Source organism: Vombatus ursinus, unplaced genomic scaffold (assembly GCF_900497805.2).
Source record: "Vombatus ursinus unplaced genomic scaffold, bare-nosed wombat genome assembly UNPS02001419.1, whole genome shotgun sequence".
NCBI classification, from domain to species: Eukaryota; Metazoa; Chordata; class Mammalia; order Diprotodontia; family Vombatidae; genus Vombatus; species Vombatus ursinus.
In genome coordinates, this window is record NW_020941197.1 from 17062940 (window position 1) to 17071004 (window position 8065).

Here is an 8065-nt window from a genome sequence, read left to right on the forward strand (position 1 = left end):
GGCTTTTCTCCTCCACCCAATAAGTAGCTTTGTGCCAGGGAGATCGGCATGCTATGTGATGAGCTTTCAGAGCACTGAGGGAATGAATTGATAGTGGAATGCATAAGATGGGAATGTTTATTGTAATCAGCTGCTTCATTTTCATGGAAGAAGAACTTTCCAAACCCAGCACCTCCTTTCCAGACATCTGCACGTATGCATTTCTACACCTACTCCCACTCTAGCTGTTTGGGTGTAGCGCTGGCCTTACCCAGAGTCAGAGCAGGCAGATGCCTATGTATGATTTGAGGGGTACAAGAAACTCCTCTTCTTCCTCCTCATCCCCTCTCCCTCCCTCAATGGCCTAGATACAATGCCTAGAAATTCCCCATTACTCATTTATTTTGCTGAATCATTGAAGGCTGCTATTAAAATACAGATGTTTTCTGAGAGGAGTAATACCCTTAAGTCCCTTGCCTCTTCGACTTCTTGCCATTTTTCTTCTGCTGATCCTCACACTGGGTAATTTCCGGTATCTACTCCTATTCCCCTAATAAATAATTAGCCAAATGCTACTGGAAGAAAACAAGAAACTAGGATAAGTGAGTCCCCAAGTCATAATTAGGGCTTTACCTTAGGGCACCAATATTTTAGGGGTACAAAATTTTTAAATAATTATTGTTTAAAGATTTTTCAGATTAAAATATGATGCATATATATTTTGACAGCACTTTTATTCATTTTGTAATGTGGGAACTAGTTAGTAAGAATAAATAGTTTAACTAAGAAGCAGGCTTCCTTCTGGCCATGGGCCAAATGCTAATTGAGTCTCTCCCAGAATAACAGCCTCCTCATAAGGGGCCTAGAGGTGTCCAGAGGTGTTCCTTATTGCGCTCACATCAATCTATTCCTATCTCCTATTCCACATAGTTGATTTAAAGAATCTTTCCATGATCGATGTCATGGGTGCCAAAATTGCTGATTATGACTTTCCTGGGTCCATTACAAAGTTATCTAATTTCAACTGAGCTCTCTCTAATAATTTTTTTTATTCCTCTCCTGTTGACTCTTATGTGCCCCATGGCATTCCTTATGATATCTGTCCCACACCTTCTCTTCTTTCGGCAAGCCCCTAATTCTATCTCCTATACTTTCGCTTTAAACTGATGAATTGGCCTCCTCTTTCACTGAGGTTAGCATTTTACTTAAAAAGTCAAACCTTAACCCCTCCTCAGTGCTCCTAAACCAAACCTCTTTCCTCTTCATTGCCAAAATTCTTAAAAGAAAGTCATTCTTTGCTTTCACTTCATCCCTCTCACTTACTTCTTATCTTCTTGCAATTTGGCTTTCATCCTCACCACTGTACTGAAACTAACTGTTATTCCCATGGTTGCTAATGACTTCCTTGTCACCAAATTCGACAGCCTCATTCTCCTTAGCCTTTCAGCAGCACCTGATACCAATGGCCATCTGCTCTTTCCTAAAAAAAAAAAAAAAAAAAAAAAAAAAGTATTATTTATTTATTTTTAACATTCTTTTCTTTTTAAATTTGGAGTTCCAAATTCTCTCCCTCCCACCCTTCCCCCACTCACTGAGAAGGCAAGCAATATGATATCAATTATACCTATGAAACCATGCAAAACATACATCTGCTCTTTCTTGATAAACTATCCTCTGTTGGATCATTTTACTTGGTTTTTTTTACCCTCTTCTTGTCCCTTAAATATGGGTGTTTCTCAAGGATCTAACCTCGATATTTTTCTCTTCTCTGTATATATTAATATCATCCACTCCCATTAAACTCCCAGTTTAATTATCATCAAACTACTCAAATGTATATCTTCCTTCCCTCTCTCTCCCTCAAGATCCAATTTCTCTTTCCTGATTACCTGGTGAATAATTCCTCCTAGAGGGTGTTCAGACTTCTCACAGTCAACATGCCCAGAACTAACCCACCATATTTCCTATCCCCACCCTCAATTCTATCTCCATTGATTTCTTTATTCCTTTTGATGGCTTCACCATCTTGCCGGTCCCCAAACCTCAATCTCTGAAGTACTCTCTCTTACATTACCCATCTATTCAATTTTATCTTAGTGATTCCACAACTGTAATATCTATCTCATCCATTCTCTCCTTTCCAAACCCTAATTATAACAGGCCTATAAAAGGCCTAACTGAGGCCTTTATCACAGCTTGCCTGGGTTATTTGTAATAACCTCCTAACCAGCCTTCTTGCCTCCAGTGTTTTGATTCTCTAATCCATGAGCCTTACTGCTGGCCAAGGAAACTTACTAAAGCAATGTCCTAATTATGCACATTTTTGTTAAAGTCACTTTTAGTTTTTTGGTGTGTTGTTCTTTTACTTAAATTGTTGTGATTACTGTCTATATTTTTTTTTAGGTCTGCTTACTTCATATGTATCAGTTTATATAGCTCGTTCCATGATTCTCTGTATCCATCACATATTTTATGTCTTATAGCACTGTAATATTCAATGTACATTCATGTACCACAATTTGCTTAGCCATTCCCCAGTTGACAGCTAATGGAAAAGCACCTTAACCAAGATTTGATCTTGGTACTCTCTATACACACTCACGAATTACCTACTTCAATAACAGCTGACATCTGTATCACATTTTAGAGTTTCAAAATGCTTCACATAAATTATCTCCTTTGGTCCTCAGAACCCTGGAAAGTTGATGCCATTATTATCCAAATCTGAAGCTCATAGAGGTTAAGAAAGTAACCCAGTATCAAATAGTTAATAAGTATTAGAGGCAGATTGTAACCCAGGTTTTCCTAACTCCAAGTTTAGCATTCTATCCACTATATCATACTGCCTCTTTGTAATCAATATATAATCCTTTCCACCCTCACATCATACAAACAGATGGATTTCATGTAGCTTATCCTATAGAATGTTAGACCACCATTAAAAATATCACCCCCATCAAATCCGGCATCACACACTTGACACTTACTAGCTGTGTGACCTGGGCAAGTCACTTAACCCCGATTGCCTCACCAAAATGAAAAGAAAAAAAAAAAGAAAGAAAAAATACCACCCCCAGAGTTGAAAAAGACTCTATTTCTTCACATAATCACAGGGTAGAATGTGAGCTTTGGGTATGCAAAGACAGGACACCCCCCACCTTTGCTGAGTTAGCCAGTCAGGATGCTTGTCTGTAACACAACCATACTAGCTTATCTCCCAACACACACTTGCTCAGCTCCCTTTCTCTGCTGCATAAGCTCCTACCTAGACTTATCCCTTTATATTGGTCTCTCAGGGCAGTTATTCTTGTTCAGTCCTATCTAACTCTTTGTGACCCCATTTGGGATTTTCCTGGCAAAGATACTTTGCCATTTTCTTCTCCAGTTCATTTTACAGATGAGGAAGTGAGGTAAACAGGGTTAAGTGACTTGCCCAGGGTCACACAGCTCGTAAGTGTCTGAGGCCAAATTTGAACTCATAAGATGAGTCTTCCTCATTCCAAGCCCAGTGCTCTGCCCACTCCACCACCTAGATACCCCAGGGCAGTTACAGTCTAAAGCTATAAACTACCACTGTAGCTGGGAAAGTGTCAGTGGAAAAATTCCATCTCCAACCTCTGCTTCCCAGGCAGAGGCCCTTGGCAGAAGGGCTTTGTGAATGGGGTCAAAGAGCAAGAGCCCTGCTTTCCCCTTTTCATTTTGAGTAGAATAGACTGAATCACACCAGATGAGCATTCATGGATTGGTCCTGACGGTATCATTGATCTCATTACATTATATTTCTCCTCGAACACACCAGACTCCCCTATTAGTGTCAAGGGTGCCAGGATCCTTCTACTCATCAGGTTTTCACAACTGTGGTGTCATCTTTGACACATCACCCCATATCCATATATCCAGGCTGTTGACAAATCTTGTTGGTTCTTACCTCCGTTGCCTCTCACATCTGTCCCCTTTTTAATCACACAGCCACTACCCTAATTAAAGCCTTCATCTACCTCTTTCTGGACTATTGCAATTAGTCTCTCTGCCTTAAATCTTTTGCTACTCTAACCCATCCACATAGCAACGAAGAGATTAAAATTTTTTTTCTTTTTTTTAAGGAAAGATCTATTACTCTCTCTTACTCAATAAACTTCCTACTGACTCTAGAATAAAGTAGTATTTTACCTTTATCTCATCCCTTTAAAATTAATTTTTTTATATAAATAATAATGTAATTGTTAGTTCAGTAATATAAGTATATAATTTACAAGTGAGTAAATAATATACACATATAAATGAGTAAACAATATACACAGAATGTAAGATCAGTTTTTTTTCTTACTGTTTAAAGTACATTATCAAAAAAGTATAGAGTATTTTAGAGGTCATCTAGCCCATCCCCTTCATTTTACAGATAAGGAAACAGACCCAGAGAATTTGAATAAATACTATCCGGGTAGTGACAGAGTTAGAATCTGAAACCCAGTCCTGCAATTCGAAGGTCAGCCTTCCTTCCACTGCACCATAACGCCTCCCATATGTTGAGGAAGTGAGTTGGGGAAGCACTGAAGATGAATGTTGCCTATTTAACCGTTTTATCTAGTAGCAGATGCTAATATGTGAATTCATAGGTCAGTTCTACTAGGGGTGCTCGATGTTCCCCATTATTTGCTAATTTAATGACACTCTTCATCATCGGCTGTTGCCTCTAACCCCTCAGTATTGAATTTCCCAAGGAGAAAGGGATTGGACAAGAATGATTTCTAAGGTCCTTTCATTTCGGATTTAATGTTCTATGTCACTGTGACTGTGAAAGAATAGCCATGCATGGGAACACACCAGTTATTTTGGCTTATGCTGTGATGGTGTTTGGTAGGGAGACTTCTCTCAGAGCATTGATCTATCTTTCCCAAATGCAATTGGTGATGATGCTGGAAAGGAGCACTGAAAGGGAAGCCAGCTGCCAGCTGAACCTAGCAGGGAAACTGGGAGGAGTGGCATAGATAGCATGTGTGCCTGAAGGGCCTTTCAGGGCTAGAGGCAAATTCCTATGTATTTCAGTTTCCTGGAGGTTCCTCATTATAGACCGTTGTCAGGCTACTAGGTTTGGAATGCTCATCTCCTTTTTCAATGAAAGCAAAGCAACATCTCAGCCTTCTCCTCTTCCCCTCAAAAATGCCATATATTAAATTAGCTCTGGCCTCTATAGTAATACACACAGTGTTACACTACCTTGTGATGTGTACAGCCCCAGGAGGCCTATGGCACACAGTTCACGATTTTTGCCATTAGCTCCTTCAGGCAATTTTCTCTTCCTTCCCTTCCCACTGGGCTCTGAGTCCTTTATACGTCTGGCTTCCATCCTCTACCCAAGGACTGGCTCTGTGCCAGCGGGGCTGCATGCTGTGTGAAGAGCCATCAAAGCACCAGGGGGATGAATCGATAGTAATATACGTAAAACGTGAATGTTTATCATAAGTGGCAGATGGAGGCAGCAGAGTTGAGCTCACAGCACTGTGGGCTGTGAATGTTTCAGTCAAGTGTAAAGCATGCACCATCCAGACCCAGCTGATGCCTGTGCATCAAGCCAAGGAAGAATAAGAAGTGACCTTTACCCAGCAGGTGAAAATATTTCCTCTGAGTCCTATCTACTTTGTAGGAAAGAGGAAGGCTGGAGAGGAGAGGCAGAAAAGGGAGAATCAAACGTGCATTAGGAAGTTAGAGCGGCATAATGGAGAGAGTCCAAGTGAATTTGACTTCAGAGGACCTGAGTTTGAATCTTAACTTTGCCACAACTCGTATGGTCTTGATAAGTCTCTAAGCCTCAGCTTTACTTCCTGTGGCCTCTTTTCCCAACACTTTAACTCTCTGACTGAGGTGAGAATTGTGAAACCTGGGTTCCTGTCCTACTTCATATGCTTACTAGCTGTGTGACTTGGCAAGTCACATGACCTTTCTTTGTCTCATTTTCTTCATCTGTAAAGTGAGGGATTTGGACCATGTGACCTTAAAGATCCCAACCAGCTTTTGATCTGACTCTATGAATGGAAAGACGGAAGGACCAAGTTACTTAAGAAAAGTTCTATTGGTTTAAAAGCACATCTATCAAAGCTCTGGTTTTGCTTTAGTTATTCTACTCCTCAAGTACAAACGAACTGAAGATTTCCGGGGGCGGAGCCCACCTGGTGGAATAGAGAAGCACTCAGCTAAGCTCTCCCAACATTCCCCTCAAAGCAACTTTAAAATAACACCTCCAATCGAATTGGAGTGGCAGTGTGAACAAAAGGTCAGAGTGAGACATTCGTCCAGCCCAAGACACCTTAGGAGGTCAGAAAGAGAGATCTGTGACATAGGGGTAGAGACTGGCCCAGAGTCCACATGAATGATGAACACTAATGATTGAACTAGGTGGTGGTGGTGACAGAAGCAGCAGCAGGTTCAGGAGCTCTCAAGCCAGAGACAACAAGGGGACTTGGCAACTGATCAGAAATACTTTATAGGGAACTCCTGTGTTAGCACATAGGACCAGACTGCTATTTGGCACCTCCATTGCCTATACCCACTTCTGGGTCACAGTTCAAGGGCAGAGAAAAACGTTTTCAATCAAGAGGGAGTGGGAGTTCTAAAGGGCAGTATCATTTAATTATCATCAGGGACCCTAAGGAACAGTATCATTTCTGATCCCAAGGGTAGAGGGGCCCTGAGAAGCAGTTTCCATTGCAATCCCAAAGGATCAGGAGCCATAGCTGGGTAAAGACCCTAGTGAAAACCAAGAGGGCAGTAACCACACCTCTCCCCAGATCACCTTGTGTGGGTAGCATTGAAAACTTTCAAACCCCCAGACCTAGCTCTGATAACATCAGTACAAAAAAAGCCTGAATCTTGAGACAGTGCCCCGCGCCTCCCTACACCAGGAACAGAGCCCAACATTAACATAAAGTGCTAAATCAAGAAATAGGGTAGAAAAACAAGTAAACAACAACAACAAAAAGAACCTGATCATAAGAAACTACTATGGTGACAGGGAAGATCAAGACATAAACTCAGAAGAAGACAATAAAGTCAAAGCAGCTACAAGCAAAACCTCAAAGAAAAAAAGGTGAATTGGACACAAGCCCAACAAAAATTCCTAGAACTAAAAAATTATTTTTACTATTGTGCTATAAGAAATCATGAGCAGGCAGACTTCAGAAAAACCTGGAAAGACTTACATGAACTGATGCTGAGTGAAGTGAGCAGAGCCAGGAGACCATTGTGCACAGTGACAGCCACAATGTACAATGTCTGACTTTGATGGACTTAGCTCTTCTCAGCAATGCAAGGATCTGATACAACTCCAAAAGGCTCATGATGGGAAAAGGTATCCACATCCAGAGAAAGAACTTTGGAATCTGAATGCAGATGCAAGCATACTATTTGCTCTCCTTTTCTCTTGTTGTTTTGTTTTGATTCTTCTTTCTCATAGTTCTTCCCATTGATTCTAATTCTTCTTTACATCATGATAAGGGTGAAAATATGCCTAATATGAACATACAAGTAGAGCCTATGTCAGATTGCACGCTGTCTTGAGGAGGGGGTAAGAGAAGGAGGGGGAGAAAATTTGAAACTCAAAATCTTATGGAAGTGAATGTTGAAAACTAAAAATTAATAAATAAATTGCTTAATAAAAATTATTTTTCAAAATCAAATAGGAGTGGTAGAGGAAAAATTAGGTAAAGAAATGAAAGCAAAGAAAGAAAATTATAAAGACAATTGTTATTTGTCCTTCATTCTTGAAGAGGACCATGATATCAGGAAGGTGATGCCATGACTGCAAGTGAATTGGATTTAAGTGAGGGAAGGCCATGCAAAGTCACCAGCCTCACTTTCTCCTCCAGAGCCATCTGGGTGCAACTATAAATCAGGATGACTGGAGATGGCCCCGGATTCAGTGGGAGAGCTTGGCCTTCTTAAGCTAAGGTCTTTTCCAGGTCTCCACCTTGGTAAAAGAGGTATATGAAAAAAGAAAGAAAGAAGGAAAGAAGAAGAAAGAAAAAAAGAAAAAAAGAAAGAAAACAACACTTCAAAAAACAGAATTGGCCAAATGGAAAAAAGAAAATAA